The sequence below is a fragment of the Harpia harpyja genome, chromosome 4, assembly GCF_026419915.1.
Source record: "Harpia harpyja isolate bHarHar1 chromosome 4, bHarHar1 primary haplotype, whole genome shotgun sequence".
NCBI lineage: Eukaryota > Metazoa > Chordata > Aves > Accipitriformes > Accipitridae > Harpia > Harpia harpyja.
In genome coordinates, this window is record NC_068943.1 from 78842236 (window position 1) to 78867183 (window position 24948).

Sequence of the window (24948 nt, forward strand, 5' to 3'; positions counted from 1 at the left end):
TTCCCATCACAATTTGTACCTGCTCCCCAGAAATGCCTCTCTACCTAAGGATAGCAGAAGTGTGGAAGGCTTCAGGCACACTTCATCACAAAAGCATAATTCACCAGCCAAGTGATTAGAGGCACACTCTTGACATATGCCACAGGAAACCTCTTGAACAACTAGAGAAGGAGGAGAGAAAGAACACTGGATCCAACATCGAGATGTAAATCCCTTCTGTCAATCTCCCTTTTTTTAGCTGCTTCCAAAATTCAATCTCATTTACATTCAGATTACTGTTTTGTTGCCAAAATAAACTCTTAAGCTCTAGTTTTTCTACTATCCTGCCTGAAACGAAATCTCAGGAGGTTTAAGGTCAGCCTGTATGCCTGCTGGAACCTGGGATGCATTGGTCAAGGAGGGTTCCTGAAATTGCCTGTCATCTATAGTCCCTCAGTTGTGTGACATGACATCAAGTCGTGCACAGTCATGGCTAGAGATAGGCTTTGGGGCAGAGGGAGACACAGAGTGCACTCTAACTCTTCAGCTTCATGACATAAATGAATTTGGGAGTAGAACTGATGAGGGGAGGCTGCTGGCTTGCATCTGCTTGAGTCCCTACAACAACTTCTCAAACATCTTTCATCCTCCCTTGCCTGACCTTACTGGCAGTCATGGGTATGAATGGTAAGAAGCTTGCATGCCACCTAGGCAGCCTCCCTGGCTTAACACTGCGTGCCTCCATGTAAAAGGGACAATGTTTTTGACCTACTAGAAATAGAGAAATCAATAGTGGTGAATGCACAGGGGACCATGCAGAAGGTAACAGAGGAAGGAGACAAAGCAGGGAAGACAGCCTGAGGTCAACAAAAAACAAAACACCTGGGACAAAGTAGTGGGTGGTGGCAAGAAGAGCTACAGGATGTGCAGACCAACAATCTTTTTCCTTCTGAGAGCCAACAAGCGTTATTTAAGAGGAAGCTCATTCACTTTCCTGAAATAGTAAAAATTTTTGCAAAGAGCCAGTCACAACTAAACCACATAGTGCTCTATTATTCATAAGCATTTTAGCAGTCTTTGCCTGGACTTGCCTAGTGATTATGATTTGTATGACAAATGCAGCGGTATAACATCTGCATTCTTTCCCTAGTATGCAAAAGGCTATGCTATTAATAATAAGCATGGAAATAGCACTACAAGGTCACACATTGCTTTTCATAGTAAAACATACTTTCTATCTCCCACCCACCCACCAAAGAGCATAAATACAGTTCAGATGATACATTCCAACATAGGTTATATCAAATTTTATAATATGAAGGGGAAAGAAACTGGTTTGTCTTTCTCATAAACTGCTCAATACGAGTTGCGTTTGGCCCACGGCCACAGATCCATACCTTCGCTGCCCTGCCTGGACTCCTCAAATCCTTCCAGCAGGTCTAGGGGGAACTGAGCTTCAGCTCCCACGTGCCCCCCAGAGCAAACAGTTTCCCTTGTACATTCCTTAATAATGGCCTGTCGTAACACACGCATGGACCTGCAGTGGTGGGAAAGGCCAAAGACCCCAGTAGTAGCCCTTGTTAGGGACATAGGCATACAGGTTGCTAGCCTTAACCACGCTCAGTGCAAGGAGTAAAAATACAAGTGGAACGAGCATAAATTGCTTCAACAGAGCGCGGTACATGAAACATATTTAAGAAGGCAGAATCTCACTCTCTGCCTTGAGATGAGTAGAGAGATTCATCTCTACCTCACTCCGTTTTAGTAGATGAACCAGGACCAACTCACCTATTTCTAAGATAAACTTATTCATACCCATTAAGACTTACAGCCTTTTAATCAGGCACCGTAACTAGAAACAGCCGTATTTGTCTCAAGCATAACATGAAATTCCATTAATTTCTGCATGCTGCAGCTCAGTTATCCTTTGGGTTTGCTAGATAAATTTCTGAGCTGTGTACAGATTACCATGGAAATTTAAAACAAACTGCTCTGCTCCTCAAGGGGAAAGTGTATTTCTACCCTACCTCAACTACACTCTGAAACCAAAATGAGGAAGAAATTATATTCTAACCTCAGGAGAGATTTTTACTAAGTCTACTGAAACTAGTTTTGCCTCCTGTTGCTGCTTAGTGTTAATAAATAGTTCGGGGGCAACACCCCCCCTCCCAAAGTTGTATCGGTAGTTTTATTGTTTAGATATCTATAGGCTGGAGGTTATTTTTACTACATCCTGTCAACAGTTGAGGGGACAAAACTGCCAGGAAGAGGATGCATTAGGCTTTTACATTAACTGGTGGCAAAACTAGTGCCCAAGATAGCCCAAGAGCTGGATGTTCACTCACTGACACAAGTGTGCTGTGTATTACTGATTTGTTTTTCCACATTAATGCTTAGTTCACGTGATGCTATAGATCCCACAATCTTACAGACTTAGACCTCAAAGGAAGAGAATCAGTTTGCCAAAAGTGCTGGGGAAGGTTGAGAAAAAAACCAGTCCATGCTGCGTACAGCTTCGCCAGCAGCCCTGGATCACTCACCTGGGCAGCCCAGTGAACGACTGCACTGTAAAATGTAATCCCAACAGAAAATGGATCATCTGTGTACACCTCGTGCTCACAGAAAATAACTCATTCTTCTGACTTGTAGTTGGAAATGTTACTCGGTACCACGGTCCAATTTACTATCAGATGCTTACTGACTTGCATCCAACTGGAAACACACACTCATTATAAGCACAGGACTGGGAGCATGCATTTGTAGGTTGCTATTGTTGTTTTATACAGTTTGCAGTACTACACAGACACAACAGCAAGAAAAATTTCCCTTCAGATGAAAACTTGATCTAAGAGGCCATCACATCTGTCCAAGCCTCAGTCAAGCCTTAAGCTTTAGCTTTCATTGCACTCTAAAGTATTACTTTTATATTCCCTGCTAAATGGAGTCTTGTCTCAGCAAGTAACATTGTCTTAGGTCCTGAAAATGTATGTTGTAATTTTAAATTCAAGATCTAAATTTTATGTTGAAGGCCTTGCTTAAACATATCATCAAGTGAAGCGATATTAAAATATATTTTTAAAGTCAATAGAACTGGTTTTGAAAGGAATAACGTTACTTTTCAGAGCTATGGTGGTAATTTTAGTAAATGAAATAATTATTGAAGAGTTAAATAAGGGACCTTTTTTTTGTACATGTCTTTAACACTTTGTAGCGAGAGCTATACAAATGTTTTTCTCTCTAGTCCCATATACTCTACAGAAATTAACACAGCATTTTTTGAAAAACTGGCATGGGCCATATATTCTTAATAGCTAGTGACCTTGACAAATGAACATTTAAGTCTCTGGGCCCATTTTTTCCAAAAAAATGAACACAGTGGACTCTGACTGTAAAGAAAAAAAACCCAAATCTGTTGGCTTAGATTCATTGCCCAGGCTTAGGGGAATGCAAAGCACATGAACAATGTAAAAAGTAAAGTACAAGTGAAATTTTAAGAATTATTATTGGGTTTGTATTAGAGAATAATAAAAACATGATCTAGAAAAAACATACCGATAATAACCAAGTAACATCATGCTAGTGATATTTTCCGGATCATGACTGTAGCCCCATGCACATGCAGTGGATGTTGTAGAGGGCAGGTTCTTCTTTTAGTAAAGCACTTAAAATCTTAAATGGCAGATTGCCAGTAACACTCTAGTGATTGCGCTACAAACCAGCAAAATCTAACCTGGAAAAGACGTTATTGGAAATGGGAAATGAAGTTTGCTGGGCTTATGTCACTGGCGTTTTAGGTTTGATCTACAATATCAAGCTTTTGCTGCCCTAGCTTTGTCATTTGTGAACATGAAAAAAAAATATTGCCTGGAACACAGATGTAACTTTGACCAGCCATTGGGTTTGCTTGCATCTTCCATCTTCCAGGGAGTTGTTTTATTGCATTCCCCCCGTAATACTGTGGGGCGCAAGCTGCATGTTCTTTGCTGGACTTACGTTATGCTAGAAAAAGTGGGAGCCTGTGGATTATCTATCACTCACAGGATCTCCAGACAAAAAGTGGAAACACCAGAGGATATTAGCTTTCCTCAGCTCAAACTCTGCAGCTCCAGCAGCAGGAGTTACCAGCTGTGATTCACCACAGTGCACTGCAGGGTGGGGGGGCAGGATTTGCAGAGTACAAAACCAGCTGGCAGGAACAGCTGCTGAAACAGTCAAAACAGGGTTTTTTCCCAGACATCCAGCACCCTCTATGCTTCCGATGAGAGCTTCTCAGCCTTGTGCTGATTGCTTGCTCACCCCAACCTTCTCCACACCCTTGTTTCTCTGCCTTTGACTTCACTGTGCCTCCTTTCCTCCTCTTTGCCATGTTCCTCTCTCCCTCCCTTCTCCTCTCATTTTAGATTTAGTTCTAAGTGAGCCTTCCTCCCTTCCAGAAGTACCGCATCTTCATCAGTACAAGTTTTGCTGAAGTTCCTCTCCCTGCTATAGCCCCTCGGTGCCAGCCCCCCCAGCGCATCCCCTACTTACAAAGTCCTCAGGGCATTTTCCGTCTTCACAAGCAAAGCACCTAGCACAGCCACGTCCTGTTCTTACTTAGCTGATGGTACCAACACAGAATAGCCGTAGTCAGAGTAACGGCTCCTCAACCAAATCGAAAGCTCACCGTTCCTCTTACATCTCCAGTGTGGCAAAACATCTTAAAAAGCATTTGTAATCCCTCATTCCTCGCTCGCATCCCAGGCTCTTCTCCGGTGTGTCCAAGGCTCAGGGCATGGACCAAAGGAATCAGGCTGTGGTGGCTGCTGGTCCCCAGGTGGGGACAGGCTTGAAAGTCTGTGAAATGACCTGTCCGGAGCATGGACAAGATGGGAGAGGCAGATACATGTATGCACATGTGCATGAATTGGTGTGCACATGTCTGTGTGCATCCAGGCACTGCAGCAAGACTGCTGATGGTGTCAGGAGCCAGAACTGGGGAAGCAGGCAGGGGCCATGGAAAATCTGCTGTGCCCTGTGCGTGTATGTTGGGTAAAGAGACCAAAGGCTTCAACTCATCACTACCCGACTGTCTGTTTGAATTGCAATCTTACATAAATATATAACATTTAAAGTCACATAAGGTATTATATACTTTTAGAATAAGAGCTAATATGTAGAGCTCCAAGAACAAAGAGCTCCATTAGCAATACATAACAATAAGCTTTATTTGGCGTATAGAAACCAGATTCTTGACCTTTACCTTCTTATTAATTCATGGTTACTTGTCTAACACAGATTAGATATATGTAACAAGCACTGCCGTTAAAGACTTTCAACATCAGAAATAATGCCAATTAATACCACGTTAGAAAATATTCCAAATTCTATCTTAGATAACCCCCTTGGTAAAAAAAAGTCATGGAAAAATTTGGAGTCTGCAGCAGGCCCCCCAGCTCTAAAGGACCCCCAGCGTATTTCTATTCAATGCTGGATGGGTACAGCACTCCGCAGCCTTCCCTGCACTGGTTCTCCTGCCAGGGGCACTTTGGTGTTACTGGGAACAGAAGGGGTAAGATCTGAGGTCTTTTATTACTGTGCTCTAATCAGTCAAATCTTTTCAAACAGTAAAGTATCTGCTCTGACAGTCTGAAATCAAGAAATAAAACCAAAACCTTGCAAGTACGCCCATAGATTTTACCACTGAGGAGAATGTGGAGTGGAGCCAGTCTGCAGTATTTTGAAGACTGTTGAACAAATGGTGTATATTGCTTCTACTCTCCATAATCTTCTGCTGTAATATAAATGCAATTACTGGTTCTTCCTCCACATTAAGTAGTATTTCTGGACAATCAGCTCAAAAAAAGTAAACCCAACCCAAAATATCTACTACACATATCTTTGATTTTAAAGCTTGAGTAATTACAAGCGCAAGAGAATATTTCAGACTTCAGGCTATATTAACAACAATCTTTACAAATGTTTCTGCCATCAGAGAACTTAATTTTACCAACTTCTGTGTCCTTCTGTATGGATTGTGGCAATGTTAAAATATTCTAAGACTGAAAACTCGCAAAATATCAAAATTAATAAGCTCCTTAAGATCACTTCCTGAAAAAACTGAAGCTTGAGGTACTTGGGTGAAACCCTTGCTTCAATCCTGCAAAGACTTGTGCATCTAAGATATAGTCTCATCAAAGATGATGCGCCTTTCCACAACCAGATGAATATCAGACTTAGCTCTCTGGTGCTTTAAATCCAACAATACTCACACAGATATGTTTGGTTTGTAAAAAATAAATGAACTGTAAAATAATATTCTTCTAAACACGTTGGTGATTTTTTTAAAAAACTAAAATAACAACTGAATTATTCCTCATTTTAGAACATTATAAAATGCTATTACCTGTGCTGCTTGCCAGAAACCTATGTCTCTTAAAGCTTTTCTATAATGATCGTATTTTTCCTCATGCTTGCTCAAATGAGAAAAATTTCCCTCAAATGAACATGTCTCACTTCAAGAATAAAAGACAGGATGAAAAATGTTTCTAAACATTAAATGGGACAATGAATGGCTATTTTCTGTCACTATATTTTTTTTCCAAATGTGTTTCTAAACAAGAAACATGAGTAATTGCAGACTTAAACATAGAATAGAAAGCAAAACAGTATAAAATTGCTTGGCAATATAAAAAGCCCCATGTAATCATCACAGTTCCAAAAAGAGGTCATCAGCAACTAAGAGTTTAGCCTGTGCAGATCTGTTGGAAGGATACTGGGGAAGAGAAAGACAGACAGCACGCACCTGTAGAGAAGCCACTTGAGCACAGAAGGAAGCAGCAGAAGGTTTTGAATCCAGCCCTAGTTTACACAGATCCTTGGGTGTCCTTCCATGAATGACCTGAGGCTCTAGCCATCGGGGTTTGGCAGATTTAGCAACGGCGATCAAAGATGATTTTGCTTCCCACCCTTTGCTCCATCTCCCTTGGAGATTACTGCCCCTGCGTCAGAGGCAGCAGAACAGACAGCGCATCTGCCCATCGCTGCCCTGCTCCGCAGAGCCAGCCCTGCTCCATCCACGATTTGAGATGGCACACCGAGCAGTCGTCTGCAGGCTGCCGAAGCGTGGCCACCCATTCCCTCCTGCTGCCAGTGCTGCCAGGCAGATAACCCACCGCGGGAGCACTTCATCTTCCCAATTTACAGAGGCGCTAGTAGCAAGACACGCCTGATGAAAGTTGCAGCCAGTGGTAATTGGGAATACAGCCGGGTCCTGGTGCGTGCTGTAAGCCCAGAGCACTGTGCCACGGTCACAGCCTACCTGGCTTGGGCAGGAAGGGTAAGAGCTGGGTAAGGGCTGCAGCAAGGAGAAGGAGAGATGCAAGGGTCACTTCTGCTCTAAGCCAGTCTGTTGACTGGAGTCTGTTAGACTGCTCTGGGTCAGCAACTTGTGTTCGTACAGGAGAGAGCTAAAACCAGTAAGAAACCAAGGCAGGAAGATGTCTGAAATAGCACCTCACTAAATTTCTCACCGTTTGCCATTTCGTTAAAGAATGTTTATGTTCTGCTTAATACAAAGACTAACCTCCCCTGCCCTCTGCTCCGCCAAAGCTGACTGCCCAGGGGGAGGTGGCTGCAGTACCCGGGACCGTTCTGCTGACCAGCTTGTGATCAAGATGGCAGATACTCGCAAAGTAAACACGGTTTCAAGTCTGGTTTGGCCCCTGTTCTCTGGTCATGCTAACCCAGTTCATTACAGGCTGCTCCAGGGAAGAGAGGGATGTTCTGTCCGCCTCCTTTCTCCCACAGACCAGTTACGCTGCAGGAAAATCTCTCTTTTTTTTTTTTTAATTTAAATCTTTGTTGTTCACTCTCAAGCCTCTTTTTCTCTCTCCCTCCAGATTTCCTCTAGGCCCTACACATCTGGCCAAGCACTCCTTCTCTTTATGCACACTGTTGCATTCTATTCCTTTTCTGTTTGCAATCTATATTTAGCTGTTTTCCTGTTTATACACCCCTCCAGAGAGGGGTATTGTTGAATGTGACTAGTCAGGAAGAGAAACAATGCGGTTAGAGCACAAATCCTTTCAGAAGAGTAATTGGGATGAGAAGCTGTACAGGGTTGGATAGGACAGAAAACTTTTTCCTAAGATTAATCAGAAACAGAGATCTGAATATAAATCCATAAAACTCCTTAGAGCAGCCTGATCAAAGCCAAAGAACACCTAAGTAGGAGAAGAAACAAAGGCAAGGAAACACATGCAAACTTTTTTCTTTTTTTGACATTGCTTTGCCCCCCCCCCCCCCAAAAGTAAGATAAAACAATTTGGGTTTGGAAACCTTACAATATCTCTGTCTCTTTGCTCAAACTACCAGTAGCCCCCGAAAGTGAATCCAGAGTGCGTACATGATGAAAGCTCTGGGGAAAGCGTACTTAAAAACTACTGGGTAGTTAGTCTTCATTGGTCCAGAGACACTTCAAGTGTCTTTAGCGTAGGAGTAGTAAGTATAAAGCTGGTTCTCAAGAAGTTGGCTGCAGCATGACTCAGGACAGAGGAGAATGCCTGGGCCCACCATGGTGGGACAGTGAAGAACAGCAATCCAGTGTCCATGCCACGGGAAGCATCTGTCTGGTCTGAGGGACACTTGCTCAGCAATAAACAAAGCATTTCCCACCTTCAGGTTTCTTACAATAATAAGTAGCTTGTGAATGAGGCAGGGGTGGGGGTAGGGATTGGTTGTGAAATACAACACACAAGCACTAACACTGGGGAAACTTGATACCGTGGGTATCCTCCATAAGTAAGAGCTATTTATCATCATGAAATGGAGCCCTTTGGTGCAGAACACAGAAACCTACGATTTGGATCAAAAGAAATGTCTGGAATTCTGCTTTGGAGTTTTACTGTTATAATGGTGCAAGCAATTTTGATTATCATACAGAATCAATAACTCTGATAGTCTTCAACATTATGCTAGCAAATGCATTGGCAGCTAAGGGGGAAGCACTGGGTGCAAGTCATTTGTTTCCCTGGTATCACTCACTATGAAAGCAAAAGCTGGAAGACTTTGTAAAACATCACAGGTATTTGAAAAACTCCAAAAAGGTGATTTCACATTTAATTTTGCTGGGTGAAAACCTGTGTGTGTGACTAGTAGATGGTGCACAGTGTGGATTACAAAAATACCTGTGCAATGGTACGAACACCTCTCAGTACTTAAGACTTAAATATGAACGTGGATCTGCCCTCAATGACTAGCAGACATTCCCTGGACAAAGGGGGTCCACAGCCTTTCCTACCAGAAGGGAGGACGAGAGGAAAGGCTACGGAGTGGAAACGAAGGCAACAGAAGGATCACGGGAGTTTCAAGGAAAGGACACTTGCAGCATGACATGCTCTATTGAGCTTGTTTGCTTCAGTTAGTGGCAAGACTGGGTGTTTGTAAGATATTTAAACAAGGGCAGGGAAGTGGCTTAGTCTACAGGACAGGCTTCAGCAGTGGAACAGAAGATATGTCTGAAGCAACTGGGAAAAAGATAATTTCATTAGCAGTGCTTTTCAGTGGCAGGAAGAGCCTCTTAAAGACCAAAATGGAAAAGCCTACACCTGTGGAGACAGGAGATGATCTAGAAAAACAGCTCGATCATGAGAACAAAAGACAAGGAACGAGGTCAGAAATTGTTCAGTCATGTCCTGAAAATCACTTTAAGAGGAGTGAAGATCCTGAAAGGGAGAAATAATTTTTAAAATAAGTTACACAATACTGTTTTGGGGGAGGGATTTCCATGAATTAAAAAAAAAAAGTGAACTTTGTAGTAATTTTCAGTCCAAAAGGAATGTTGGCAGCAAAAACCCAAGCCGCTAATCTGTTTGGTGTCCAGCAGAACTAAACAAACCTTCACTCTGAGTCAATGAGAGGTTGCGTATGGCCTCATGAGATCAAACTCTAATCCTCTTAGTAGCATTTTCCATGGAAAACCTGCCATACTGTATGTATTTACATATCTTATTCATATAAATGCTATATACATACACACACACAAAATATGGCTGTAATTACAACATATTCCTTAAATGTTGTATAATCTGAATCTCGTTCAGAAACTGCCTTAAAAAGGAGCAAAACACCACTAGGCATTATTTGCTTATGTTCCCTTTATTGCAAACAACAGAACAGACTGTCTGACAAAAAGATGTGTATAATCTGGTTAGTGTAAAACATTTGTTATACATGCCCACATAAGTCCTTTTCTCTCCTGTATGCATTAATGTCTTGTTCGTAATTCAGAGGCAAAGTATAAGGAGGCTGTACAAAACAGGTCAGTTTTAATTCCAGGTTGTGGGGCACAGATATATAGCCAGGGCTTGGCTAAGAAATTCAGTAGCTCTTAAGTGTCACCATACAGAAATCTTGTTTTGTTATTTACACATCCTGCAATCATCAGAAAATGTCAAAATTTTGTATATTGACCCACTTGACCATTCAGCATGCAAATATGAGACATCAAACTAAGTAATTTGATATTGTATAAATATAGTCCTATCCAACAGAATTTTGTAGTAATTATTATAATGCGTTATTTCAAGGAGAGCACAAGTAAAAACCAATATTCTTCCCAGACTTGCTTGCTCCAAAGATTCCTGCCTGAGGACTCGTCATTGCAAACTCCAAAGCCTCTCTTGCTAGACAGTCTAAATAACCACTTTTATCCAGAGACATTAATTATTCATGTCAGCAAAGCCAATATCAGCTAGCAAGACAGGATGTTTCAAGCAAACGCTGACGCTCTATTATAATTCTGTAACAAGCATTCTAAAACCTTGGGAGTTATTGTACTATGATATCTTTTCTGATGAATTCCTACTTTGGCAGCCTACACTTTCTATTAACATCTATAGGATTGCTAAAATAATTCTAGTGATAAATCAGTCATTTGTTGTTAAGTTCTGTGAGCTTTTTCTCCATAAATTATAGTACAATGTCTCTTTTTCCCCCTCAGTACACCATAGTATATGTAGCTCCAAACAAACATCTTTAATATATTTCGACGCAAAGATGATCACTAGATTCCAAAGAGAAAATCACCCAGCATCACGCTATGTTGCCTCACCCTTATATCAAAAGCATCTCACTAACCTTGACAAAATACTGCTACTAGTTAACTTCTTCTGCCTCACCCATTAGATTAGAAGTAGGAATTGCTAAAACAAATGACCTAGCTTATTTCTGAATATGGGAAAACTATTAGCAAAAGACCACACTATTATGATAAATAATCTCATTATTGGGGACTATAGTATTTCAAAGCCCAAATATTTATACAGGTAAATAGACTGATCCACTTGTTTCCACACAAATCCAAATACACTCCTCACAAAAAAATCCTAGCTTGCTTCCTGGCATTTCTATACTTGAAACCGCTCTGTACACAGTGCAGTGATGAATCCCAGTTTCTTACCAAGCTGTCCCCCTCTCTCCTGCCATCTCCCTCTGCTTGGCTTCTTGAGTGGCTAAGAAGTACACTTCTGCTCTCGTTCCCTGTTCCCTCATTTTGTGGTAGTAGTGGTGTCTCTTTCTGTAGCCCCCTATTTTCATGAATCTTACATGAACATTATACCTGTAAGAACACTATTCTTCTGTCTGTCTCTCTTGAATTTGACAATACTTTCAAAGCAAATGGCCAGAAAGTGCGCAGGTGACTGCACTACAGACACACAGCCCACTGACAGATCACGGTTTCAGAAAAGTAAATGAGACACAATGTAAGACCCTGACATTTGGGGTTGCATACAAGGGAACCAGCCTCTGCTGGGGTAACAGAACACCTCATCTGTCTGCTGCTGGTTGGGAACCTCAGCAGCTCAAAATTCGCTTAGTTGGGTTTTATTTAATGAGAATAGATAGATAGATAGATAGATAGATAGATAAAAATTTTCCATGAATACAACACTCGGTGCATACATATATATCAAAGTGCCTGCCACCTACAACTTGACTTTTCTTCCTCCTATGCCTTGAAGACTTTTCAATTTAGGAGGAAAGAAGACACTAAGATCCAGTTAGGCAACAGTTAGAACTACACTGAGAAAAAGGGAGATTCCAAATTTAACAAATTCAATAAAATTTTAGACAGCAAATGTATAGAATATTGTGATTGCAGATCCAGATGTATTGCCATCCTACACTTTAACCTCCACCTCAAGCAAATGTAGCCTGCCAGGTTCACGGACTTGGCCAGGGGATAGGTCTCCTTTATCAGTCCCGTTACGAGGACACCAGTATTGTGCTAGCCCAGAAGTTGGTAATAATTTAAGATGCACTTAAACAGAAGGCAACATTTGTTTGGTGTAGTCCTTGTTGGCAACTTGAGGCGACCAACCAGGAGACCGACAGAAGCCAAGGAGGTTTACCTAGAGTAGGTTGTTAATCCATTCTGTTACGTCTCGTGTTTTGGCAGGGAGGAAGAAATACTGCTGTATCAACAACAACAATGCCAGTCTGGTAATGTGTTAAGTGTCACAACAAAAGCAATACAAGTTTTCTTCTGATTCAGATCCGATTACAATTCCGGGGGGAAAAAAGAGCAATTTGATTTGCTTTTCCTTTTGCTTTGAATTGCATAGGTTTGCACTGGTTTAGGCTTCATAGCATTGTAAATTTAAAAGAAGTAGCCCTTCACTACCAGGGTAAGGTGCTTTGAATGGAAGATCTTTTTCTCATAAATGCCTAAATTAACACAGGCTAGTTTGAAAATTGTCATGAAAATCCCAAGATGAATAACTACACAGGGTTACTCCTTTCAGCAAGTTGAAACGGATGATGACCGAGCAGAAACCATGAAAAGCCAGGAGGCTTTGTGTGACTTCACATCCCAGAAATGACAATGGACCGAAGTTGGCAGCTGATTTTCACTTTGAGGTTTTTTGTTCAACGTTCAAAAGAAAACCCAGAGGGTGAAAACACACAGGCAAAGCAGGAACAAAAGTTGTCATGCAAAGCAAAACGGTAACATCTTTATTTCACTATTTTCCAAGATATCATAGATGCCATAGTAACTGTGCTTTGAAAACAGAGTACGGTGCTGTGAAAATGGTACTATATGGAGCTAAAATCCCAGACAGACGTTCCTGCTCAGTTGGAAGCAGACTTGAGTCATAGGTATGAAACCCTCAACAATACGTTTGGGAGCCTGTGATGCAAGGGGACTCTAGGAGGTTTTGCTGCTGCTCTCCCTGAAAGAGGAACAATCACAACACATTTAACCTACAGAAAGCCAGAATGCAGAGCCATTTGAAGATAAACAGGTAAGGACTATGGCATATGAGGGGGAGACGTTTCTGGCATATGTAGTAAGTACTGTATTTGGGATTTGCTTTGGAGCTATCTGACCATTGCCCAGCCTCGGAGCTGAGTGTCTCCGCTGAATCAGCACCTCCTCAAACAAAGCTTTGTTGTTACTGATGACTCCCGAGTTACTCCAGTAAACCGAGGGTGAAAAGTACCAAAACAGAGGCAGTACAAGAAAAGCAAAAACATATGATTCCCATTGTCTGAGTCTAAAGCATAAATTAAAAAAGCTGAATCAGATGAATGATAGGGTGAGGGAGAAGGAAAAAGCAGAACTATTACCTTACAAGGGAAACATCCAAGAAGGCAAAGTGAGAGTTTCAGCAGACACCAGGAGCCAAGAGCCTGGTCACAAAGGCACAGTTTCCGTGAGTGCGGAGCTCAGCATTTCCGTGGTCCAGCTGTGGGACTCTACATGCCAGTGCACAGCACATTCAAATCCTCAACCTTTATTTACGAGAGGGAAGAAAAGCCTGAAGACAAGAGTAAAGAATCATATCCCAGGAGGGCAGAACAACTTAATTTCTTCTCCTTAGTAACTGGAAAATGGGGAGTTGATGTGCCTCCTTGAAGAGATGACATAAAGTCCCAGATGGCAACAGCTTTCTGATCACCAGAAAGATAAACGAGTGCTTGTGGACCATAGTGGTACTCCGTGGAGAGAGCGCTATTCTTATTTCCACCTCAGTCTCATTAAGGTCACACCAGCAAAAGGATTTAAAAAGCAAGGGGAAAAGGGCAAAGTTTCTCTTGGCTGTGGTGTGCACAGTATGTTAAATGTTTTGTAAGTCCCCAGAGATGGGTTATAATTGACATGGTTGTGCATGTGGAAAACAACAGGGAGGAACAGACAAGCACAAAAGAAGAGGCAGAGAAAAAATCCTAAACCAATCAATAAAAGAACAAGTGGTCAAGGGGGGGAGCAAAGGACTGATCTATTTTTCATAAATAAGGCTCTTCAAAAAGCTCTGGTTTTGAAATGACCCAGATTGTCTGCATTAGAAAAGATTAATTTTTTAATCCACTCATTTGACATGCATTATGAGAAAGATGGAAATATTAAATGAAAAACTTAAGATTTTCCTTACAACTCCAGGGAAAAACTTGCAGAGAAAAATGTCCAAGAAAACTCCTCCCGTAACATCACAAATGTCTGCCTGTTACAGCATTTCTTTCAATACAAACATTACTCAAATGAATTTTATGGCTTCCTTTATAAGCCTCTTACAGAAGAAGAAAACACTTTTAAACCAAGCAGGGGAAGAACAGGTAGTTGGCACCATTCACATAATTATCTTTTCCTAAGCACACAATATGATTATAGGGAACTTAAACCCTTTCATAGAGGAATACCAATTTTCAAAAGTAAATTGGCATGTAAACTTTATCCTGATGTTTGGAGAGAATATTTTCAAAAAGGCAGTTGGGATAAAATTAGTATCTTTTGGCAGATAATCACTATAGGTAGTGTATGCTTTGGAAGTGACAGTCCTCAGAGCCATTAATGGTATTCCTTCTAATGTCCCGTTATGGGTTTTCCTGTCTGGGAAAAATGAGAAATTTGTTTGCTAGATTACAAAATCCCTGTTGTTGAGAAGGTTTTTAGAAATTCATTTCATACCAACAGGCAAAAGATGCCATTAGACTTTTTTTTTCAGCACATGGCCTTTCAGAGAAAAGTAAATACAGATTGAATTTCCCTGCTGTGCAAGAAGGGATGCTATAGCATCCATGGCATTAACAGCCCGTAGGAAGGGAAAACAGAACATCTGGATGCTGCCATATTTGCACTGGTGGAACAGAGAGAAGTAGGTGAGTAAATATTATCTACATTTACTCTGCAGGCATAGTAAGTTCTGCTCCCCACTATCCTTACCAGCATTGCTGCTCGAGAGACTGTGATGCGGCATTAACTTTTTCACAAAAATGTGGGAAAAAAAAAATTCTGGTGTATTTGAAGTATGCTTTTAAGTAAGGATTCTTCAATTCTGCAAATGCAATAAAAAAAAATTGAAATCACAGGGAAAAGAAATTCTCAGTTACAGATCATGGGAAACTGTGGTTTCTCTCCAGCTCTGGTAACACTGCTGATTATTTTTTTCTTGTATCAGTTTGCAGTTAACAGGGTACCTGCAACTGTCTTTTATTTTCAGACCTGAGCTAATGCCCCCAAAGTGCTCATCCTGATGACATAAAGGTTTCAGTTAGCCACCAAACTAACGATAATGTACATTGAAAGTTTTTAAAGGAGAAAGCAAAGTCTCTCCTCGCTCCCCCTCAGCTTAGTTTGACCCAACTTCAGCTTTAGTAGCTTTACATATTTTCTGCTTCACAATTGCTAAAACTTCTCCATGAACAAAGGAGGCTTCAGTAACAAAAACGAAGCAGTTTCATTACCTCAGACTGGCAGGCATCATAAACCTAGACAACTTCGCAGCACTGGAGAGGGGTTAGCTGGTGCCTGCTTCAGTGGGGGCTTTCCTGCCTTCATACCACACAGCGCTGCTTCTGGGTGGATTCACGTAACACCCTTCCACCCGCTTCTCGAGCGAGCCTAAACACGTGGTCCTCCTTTGGAATGAGAAGTTGAGGAGAAGTTGACAGAATGCAGAAGTAAGAGCTAAGATTAAAAGATTAACTTGCCTTTCCTCTTTTGTGCCTACTCACTGGTTGCCACATACAAAGGAGAAGGTAACTCTCAAGGGTATGAGACTCTGGAAAACAAGGACAGATACATCGTCTTCTCCAGAGAGGCATATATTCTTTCAAAGTAAGGCACTGCAATGTGTTTGAAATCAGCCGTAAAATGCCAACACTTTAAAATTCCTTTGTATTGCCATCACATGAAAACCATTTGCATTTTGCAAATGTCTTGGTTTAGCTATCTTGATAGTACTGACTTAATGAAATGTTAAGGAGTTCATTTCGGAAGAAAAATTAGTGATTTTACTTGCCAAGAAAAAGCTTCAAGTGTTTTCAACACTATGAAATGTTATTAAAATACTTTTGAAGTACATACTATTTAACATCTGCACACATTTAGTAATCAAAAATTCAAATTCAGCAATATGAAATGGTCTTGAACTGTGTCATGGAAATAATCTTAATATAAAGCCTTGCTTTCATATTATAGTTCAGTAATAATTGCAATGCATAATCATGTGGGAATAAAGTAGATACTGTACAGCCTAGCAGCAGATCCAGCAGGGTTTAAGATATTTGGACAGATGACTTTAAAATGAATGCAATTACAACATCTATTTGCTGTCGCAGGTATTTTCTAGTCACAGACAGAGATTGTCTCATACAGGAAAGGCTGGCGTGGAGATGTGCTGATGCAGAAGTTAAAGGCAAAGATATCTGCCAGAGTCACAGGACCTGTCCACTAATTGCCCTCAACGTGGAAGTGGAGAAGACAAAGTTGAACTGCTGCAGGATTTTCTTTGTTATTCACTAACAAAACAACAGAAATTTCCACTAAAAGAGAAAACTCTCTCCCCCTGACCAAAAAAACAAATATCCGCCCAAGCCTTTTACTTATTTGTCAGGAGAATTGCTTGTATAAGCATATATTATGGAGGTTTTCTTTCGTACAATTTATCAGTACTGGCCACTTTACATATAAATTACATAGCAGAGTTAGTCTTCCATCCGAACGCGGGACCAAAGTACGGACTTCTGGGATGGTCAGGCTTGACAAATGCTAAGAACACACCCAATTTCTCCAGAGCATTGCCACCCCAAAAAAGGCCTAATCCCAAAGCACGTTCTACAATACACACATCTTTCAAAGTAATAGGCTTGAACTTTTCAAACATTTTTGAGCATTTTTCAACAGTTCTCACCACTAACTAGTTCATTCACTCTTTACGGCATTCAGCAGCCTGTGCCACTCTGCTAGCTGAAACAATTATTGGATTCCTTCTCTCCTAGGGACATGGGGAAGCTTTGAGTCTGGAATACATCTCCGTGTTAATTTGTATATGGAAATGTCTAAGACTCGGTCTTGTAAATAATAATAGAAAAGACTCACAAATTCAGCATGGAGTTAAGTTTTCCTTGTAGTTTTTAAGGCCAACCTCTAATATTCCTCTAGAACAGAAGTGTCTTTTTTTTATTATTATTGTCCTTAAATATTATTTCATTATTTGTAGTAGAAACAGCAGCCTGTATTAAATTCTGTAATTTTTAAACTAAATTTCCATACAAACTTTAAAAAAATGTCTAATCATACCAGTTTTCTCCTTGTTGAGTTCTACAGAACTTCAAAAAAAAAAAAAAAAGCACAACATCAAATCCCAGACCCTGAATGTATATACATGTGCATAAAAACATATTGCACATGTTTACACAAAACAAGAAAAAAACCTCTTTTCCTGCTTACCATAACTCTCAGCTAACCACTGCTTTTTATTCATAATATGTAGCAGGAACAGACACCACCCAGGACTCAGATATCCCTAAAGAAGCCCCATGAGCTGACATTATCCTGTTGGGCATCACAAAAGGGTACCACAAACTTGTCTGGAGGGTAATGCTTCTGAGAACAAGCAGGACTGGGTAGCCTCTGTTATTTAATAACAGGTAAAGGTCTATTTCATAAATAAAAACGACACACTCAGTTCCCACCCTTCTAAAGCCTTCAGTTTGTTCCTAACAACTCTTGAAGAGAACGATTTACTGCCTTCTACCAGTCATGCACAGGTCCAAAGTTGGCCCTGCAGGAAAAGATGCATAACACCCTTTAGTTACACCTGGAGTTTATATGAGCTTATTTATTTAGGTTTCATAAGATATCTGGCATTTAGCTGACTACTATCACTACTTATCATTTGAAAGCACACTGCAGCCTGTATCTCCCCTTCTTGCCCGCACACTGCTACACAACGCCTAATAATATCACTGCAATCTGAGAAAAAGGTTTTCCTCATTGGAAACCTCGCAGTTTTGTCTTCTGTGCTCTCAATGGTTTGCATTTCCAGTATTCCTTGAACCCCCGGCGCTCAGCTAGAAGAGAGCTCTAGGCTTTCCTGCACCCCACAGTAAAAGTGGCTCTGCTGAAATACTGACACTGGTTGCACATTTCCAAGTAGCGGGAGAGACTTCACAGCTCAAGGATGGCTGCTCCCTTCAAAGCCGTGCTGTGCCTGCCCCATCACCACCCATGCACCCACTGAGGGAACCTGCAGCCCAAACTGTTTGCCTGGAAGGGATTCCCCTGTGTGCAAATGGTAGCTGTGCTGCGAGGACCTTGAATAGATGTATTGCTTGCTTCCTTACACATCCTCGGCCAGGAAGCTATTTTCAAGGCAGATTCAGTGGTCCACTCATTCTTTTCCATTTCCTGAGACTTTGTTCTCCAGGAAGCCAAACTGTGCCTTGTGTGAGGGCTGATGGCATCACACACGCAACAGAGAGCGAGAGAGTGTGTCCTGAGCACGGAACTAACTGCTGCTTCTCTGCAGTACTTTGAGTCTTTCTTAACAGCAAATACTTCAACAGAATCATTGCAGAACTGGGACTCTAAGTCTTGTTAAGCGAACAAAAGGAACTAACTAGCAAGTAGATGAAAAGTATTTCTACTTGAGTAACTGGTAAATAAACATAAGGAGGTTTTTTGTTCTGATTTCTGTCTTTAGAAATATTTCCAGTTACCTGTGAGGACACAAATGCAAAAAGCACACACAAAAGGAGTCCTCTCCTGAGACTAGCAGAAAAACGGATGAATCAGATGCTACTGATAATAAAAACAGGTGCAGGAGATAGCTCAGCCCTCTGAGAAGAGACTTTTTGTGCCACAGGGTCAGATAGGCCATAACATTGTAAGCTAACGTCTAGATTAAAATTACGCATTTTCCACTTGTATGAAACCAAATTACTCCAAATTACTGCTAGGCAGGGGCTCAGCTGCCCACAGGTCCCAACCAGCCCACCAGGTTCAGCTCTCGTCCTCCTGACCACCCGTACGCAGATGCTCCAGGCTCAGGGAACCAGGGCATTGCCTGGCCCACAGGCACAGCGGAGAGGCACTGGCCTCTCCGTTTCATTCATTTCATCGTTTGTTTGTGATAGTGTGTTCACCATACCGCTGTGTCATCACCAGTCACATCAGGTAAGCATGTGCGTGTTCCATCAGCTGATGGGACAGGACCCATCCCATAACCGAATGAAGACCCTCTTCTGTTATACGAGGACATCAGGCCCCCGCTCCGTGCCCAAACACGCACGTGCCCTGGCTACGTGACCAGAGTCTGTGTTTAATTGTGTGATGTGTGTCACAATTGATCCGACATCAGAGCCCATGGATAGGGTCCGTCAGCTTGGGACTACGTGCCAAATACCATCAGATCAAGGCATCGTGCAGGCATTTAGATGGTGGAAATGGAGCATAAAATGACAATTTGGATTGGTCTTTGACAGGGTAGGGTCCTTTGAAATAAAAGTGATTTTTACAAGGGACCATTAGCATCAAAAAGAAAGGAAGAGCTTCCCCCTAACAACGTTACTGTGACTGGTACAAGGTCTCGCTCCTGAAAGTCCCTAACTTTCAGAAAAGAGGAAAGCCATTTTTCCCACCCTACAGCAAAGACTGAGGAAAGGGGACCTGAAAAGCTTTCAAATGCATAAAAATCCTCCTGCAAAGAAAAGGAAACAATCTCTTTTTCACAGGTACAATGGGCAGGACAAGAAGACACAGGCTTAAACTGCCGTAAGAAAAACTTGTGTTAGACATCAGAAAAACTCTCAGATGCTAAGGATAATGTTGCAAAGTATACCTCCTGGGGAGGTTATGGGCATTTACCATTGGAGGCCTTTAAGAAGAGGTTAGAAAAACATCTTTGGTGGAATAGTTTAGATATAGCTGATGCTGCCAAAGGAGGAGGAGGGGGAGTCCAGATTAAGGTTTTATAGATCCCTCCCAGCCCTATTTTTCTATGATTTTTCTGTGGAGAAGTTATCCCTATATCTACCTGCTTAATTTTCCCTTTCTGTAGCTCAGCAGTTAATTTGAAGCTTGTGGGAAGGAGCACATAGCAGGTCTGAGACACAAGAGACTGTTTATTTGGGATAAAGTCAGAAGTATTTGGGGAATTGGGAAGCAATTTCTTTATTATGAATGGGTACACACGTGAGTAAGCGCTCTTACCACCAAAACCGATGTGAATAGGTAGAATTGTATCAAAGGACTTGAATAATCATCATAATTTTCATTTTACAGATGGCGAATGCAGGGCACAGAGGTCTGAACCATCTGTAATGACACAGCAAGTTATCAAAATGAGCCTGAAAATTGGATTTCCTGCCTCCTCAAGTGACCTATCTGATGGACTACACGCTCCTCCTGCTCTCCCTCCCCTGCCCTCCCTCCCTTCCCCCCAGCAAGCCATGCAAGACTACAAGAATTGCAGCATTTCCTCATAAAAGTCTTGCATGCAGCTGGGGGAAGTCAGACTACAATAGTGTCGGTAACTTCTGCTGTAACAAGAACACACATCACAAAGATGATCATTACCAAGGGAAAAAAAAGACCCTTCAGCTGCCTCGGGACTTACACCTTGCAGAGCTGATCTTGGGCTGTTAATTCCCATCTCCGTTCTTTAACTTGCCTCTTTCTGTCTAACCTTTGACAGAAAGAATATATTCCTCTACCAAATGATGACCTATAAAAATAAAAAAAGATGAGACAGAATAAAGGACATACTGCTGATAAAGAACAGAATTGTTCTTTATACAAGCGCAGAAGAGTTCACAAGCGTTTGCAAGAGAAGCATTGCTCCAGCCCGCTGTGCAAAAGGAGCAGTCTAGCTCAGCATTTGCTGGCCACTTACCTAAGGCTGGTGTAGTTTCAGCCTGTAGGAAATCAGAATCAGAGCCTAAGATTAGAACCGAAAATCTCTCATAACAAAGTATTATAAAGCCAGTGCCAGTCCTTCTGCACTATTTCTTACCAGACTGCATAGGCTTGCTTCTATTTTCTACATGCCAGTGCTGGAACCCAAGGAGGACCCACACTTGCATCACCCACAGGAGGTCCTGCCTCTCACAACTGACTATGCTGAGACACACCAGGCTCCAAATTAATTTTTAATTAATTTGCAAGAACTCTGCTAGGCTCTAAGCCCCATACATAGACCAAACAGAATTTGGATTCACCATTACCGGTAAGACAAAACAAGAATTAAAAGAATTAAAGAATAAGAATAACAAATTAAAAAATAAGAATAACGAATTAAAAATACATCAGGAATGCAAAAGTCGGAAACATCTCCCAAAAGAATCAAGGGCAATGTTTTAATTGGTCATTTTCTCAAAAAAACCAAGAAAGGCTTCTGCGTCACTGGAATAAATTATAATCAAATTCTCTGCATGCTTAGGTCTTCCCTAGCTTATTCAAATGGCATATTTAACTTCTGATTTATAAATCAAGGGATCTTGCTCACTGCCATAAGATGCATTCCACTGGGGCTCAAAGTCTTTAGCAGATCCGCACTGTGCGTACTTTCTCCTGATGGTTTCACATTCATGTTCATCAACACTCAGCAAGAACCATAAACAAAGCCCTTCTCTCGGATGCACACATGCAGTTCCCATTGACTTTGCTGGATTTTCAGCTGACTTCAGTAAGAACTCTATGTGCATGCAGAAGGGCAAAACTTGGCTCTGCACATTTAATAAAATTATATCACTAGATACCTTATAAATGAAGGGCAATGCAGGCCATACTGAAAAATAATATAAACTGAAAACCCGAAAGTGTAGCCAAATAAGTTCAACTTTCAGCCAGGTTTTCCCAGAATAATAAAGAGGGCACACATTTTAGGCAAGACGAAAGAAAACCCCTGTAATATCTCATTTATCAGAGTGTGCTCTGCCTCCTTTAGCAGGACAAAGTGTAAAACCCAGCTACCTACATAAGGCAATGATCTTCTTGTCTCAGATACAGCAATGATATTGGCATATGAAACGATTAAGTAAAGGTCAAGTTACAAGCTGTGATTTGCTAAGTCATTTTCTGCGTCTGTATCCCTGCTCTGTAAGTTATGAAGCTCACTGCAAGTGAATTTAAAGCATAGCAGAATACCACAGTAGAAAAAGTAATTAATTATATGATATTAATAACTAATTAGTTTTTCATCATATGATATTAATAACTAATATTACGTTATTTTGAACCTATTCTAATAGTGGTATTTTAAAGATATCAAATGCTTGAATCCAGGAGTATCTATCTTAAACTCTTCAACCCCCTTTCCCGCCTGGCCAAAAGAACACTGCAACAAAAACCACACACAACCTAGGAACAACAGTCCCCTTCCAAATTTCAAATGACATCTAGCAACACATAACTTCTGCCAGGTACATTAGCTAACGCACACTAAGCAAAGCAGTGCTACACATCTTTTCTCCAAATTTCTTCCCTTTATTTTACTTTTACTCATTCCATGATGTAATAACCTGTGCCTTTTAACTGCCTCTTTAAAAATATCCACCTATTAGGATGAAGAATAGTCTGACTTCTAAAAATCCAACTACCAACATGCTTCTTTGCACTTTCTGTTTGGCTGACAAGCACTCATTAGCCTGCAATTACAAATTTATACACAGAAGTACTCAGGGGTGGAAACCACAGAGGGGGCTTGATGTTCATGTTTGGTTTTTCCCCTCTAAGCAGGAGCATCTCTGATGATTTTCACACTTAAATAGCAGAACAGATTTTATGAATCATTTTTTCTTCCTGGTTGGAACAACCCCTGTTCTCTGTTGCGTTATAATACTGACTTACTTTGCATGAAGTTGGTCATTACTGCCAAATCAAGGGAGAAAGGAGGGAAGTGGACAAATGCTCTGAACTTACACATGCAATAGGGTACGTATCAGGCTGCTTCATGAAGCAAACTATTTAAAATCAGAAAAAAAAATCATTACAAGACAACTCACACAGGGGAAAATATTTCATAGATATTGAAAAAGTCCAGTAAATCTTATATAATACTGATGATCAAGGGGACTGTAAAGAGACTTTTTTTAAATGAAGCGAGGCTCTAGCCTGTTACAAATGCTGAGTCGTACTGGTCACTCACGCTAGATTACCCAGTAAGTTAAATAATTAGTGTGGTGGAATCTTTCTCCCAAACTATGCACTGTCAAATGACTAGTTAAGGAGCTCTGGTGGGGCTCTGCTGTCTCAATCCCCCCTCCCCTCCCAGCATCCCACCCTGACAGCGGCAGCCTGTGAAGACACTCGTCCCTCTCGGAACTCCTTCACATAACTCCAGGTCTGCTTTCTCTTGGCTCTGGCGGAGCATGAGCTTAGTGAATTTACAGTGTGTTACAAGGAACATCTATTTCAGCTTAGCCTTTGCAATTCTGGGTTCACAACGGGGAAAGGAAGGGTTCCCCCCCTCTCCCGTCAGTCCTAGAGGGACAGGGCTGGTGCAAGGAGGGAGCTCTAACAACTTTCATTTATTAGCGTGTATTAAATGCACAGCATGACCATTCGATGAGTGAAATAAAATTAGGTACCTTACACGACCATTTTTTATGAAAGTTGATTTTAAAGAGTTAACAAAGAAAAAAACCAAAACACACCAGCCAAAACCTCTTCTTTTCTGCATGTCCTGTTTAAGCAATGACACATGAAGAACTTTATGTTCAAACAATTACCTGGTACTTTAAATAGGACACTAAGGGAATAGTATTTTAAAATGTATTCACACAGCATGAGACTAATCCTCCTCCTGGGAATATGGTGCAAACCAGAGTAACTCCTCGGAGGTCAGTTGAAGTACACCAGCACAAAACAAACGTGAGGCAGAGGGGAATCAGGCCCCGTCTACCTCTATTTTAATGCAGAGGCTGCAGATCATCTGCAATGATAAAGTGAGCAATGTAAATATAACTGACATCTATTCAATTGATCTCACATCCTGCCGACTATTCACAGCTCCAAAGGGCTAAAGAACAATGGTTCGAGGAAGGGAGGCAGAAATCCTAGTTCTAACCCATTCACACATTCCTATCTGCCCCTATCTCCGACTTGAACTGCCTTCATCTCCCGACACTGCTAAATCCTTGTAGGTTTAATTTGACATTGTCCCCCCCGCTGCTCCTTAAGAACAACTTCTCCTTATGACAAAATAATAATTAAAAAAAAAAAAACTAAAAAAACAGGATGCATGGGAGAGAAGATAAATGCAAAAATCTGTGCAAGTATGAGAACCTATGGACAAACAAGCAAGAAAATCCCTATCTAACATACCATATATATAACAGGCACTAGCAAATTGATTAATTATTTGGAAATCTGGCACTGAAAAAGAATGGTACATGCGCAAGGGAGGAAAACTAAAATATGAGGCTATTACAAAGTATGGTGCCATTTGTGCTAATTTAAGTAGATCCATAATTATTTCCTACAACTTCACGATGTCCTGAACCAGCTTCCTCCTCCCCTGCCAGGCTGATAAAAGGAGCCTTAGCAACACACTAAATATATTATGCAATGTATAGAATACTACCGAGAAAAAGCACTGAATTACACTGAAACAAAGAACATCAGGCGCGAACATCACCACCTCCTGGGAAAGATCACCTTTAAATATTTATCGTGTCAGCAAGCGCAGGCATTCTCTTGTATCTCCG

General features: G+C 41.2%; 1 protein-coding gene across 3 annotated transcripts in view; it reads right to left on the reverse strand.

Annotated features, from left to right (window-relative positions):
* The window catches only part of RPS6KA2 (ribosomal protein S6 kinase A2), a 326295-nt gene that overhangs the window by 157049 nt on the left and 144298 nt on the right, over window positions 1-24948 (reverse strand). The gene's annotated exons all lie outside the window — the stretch shown is intronic.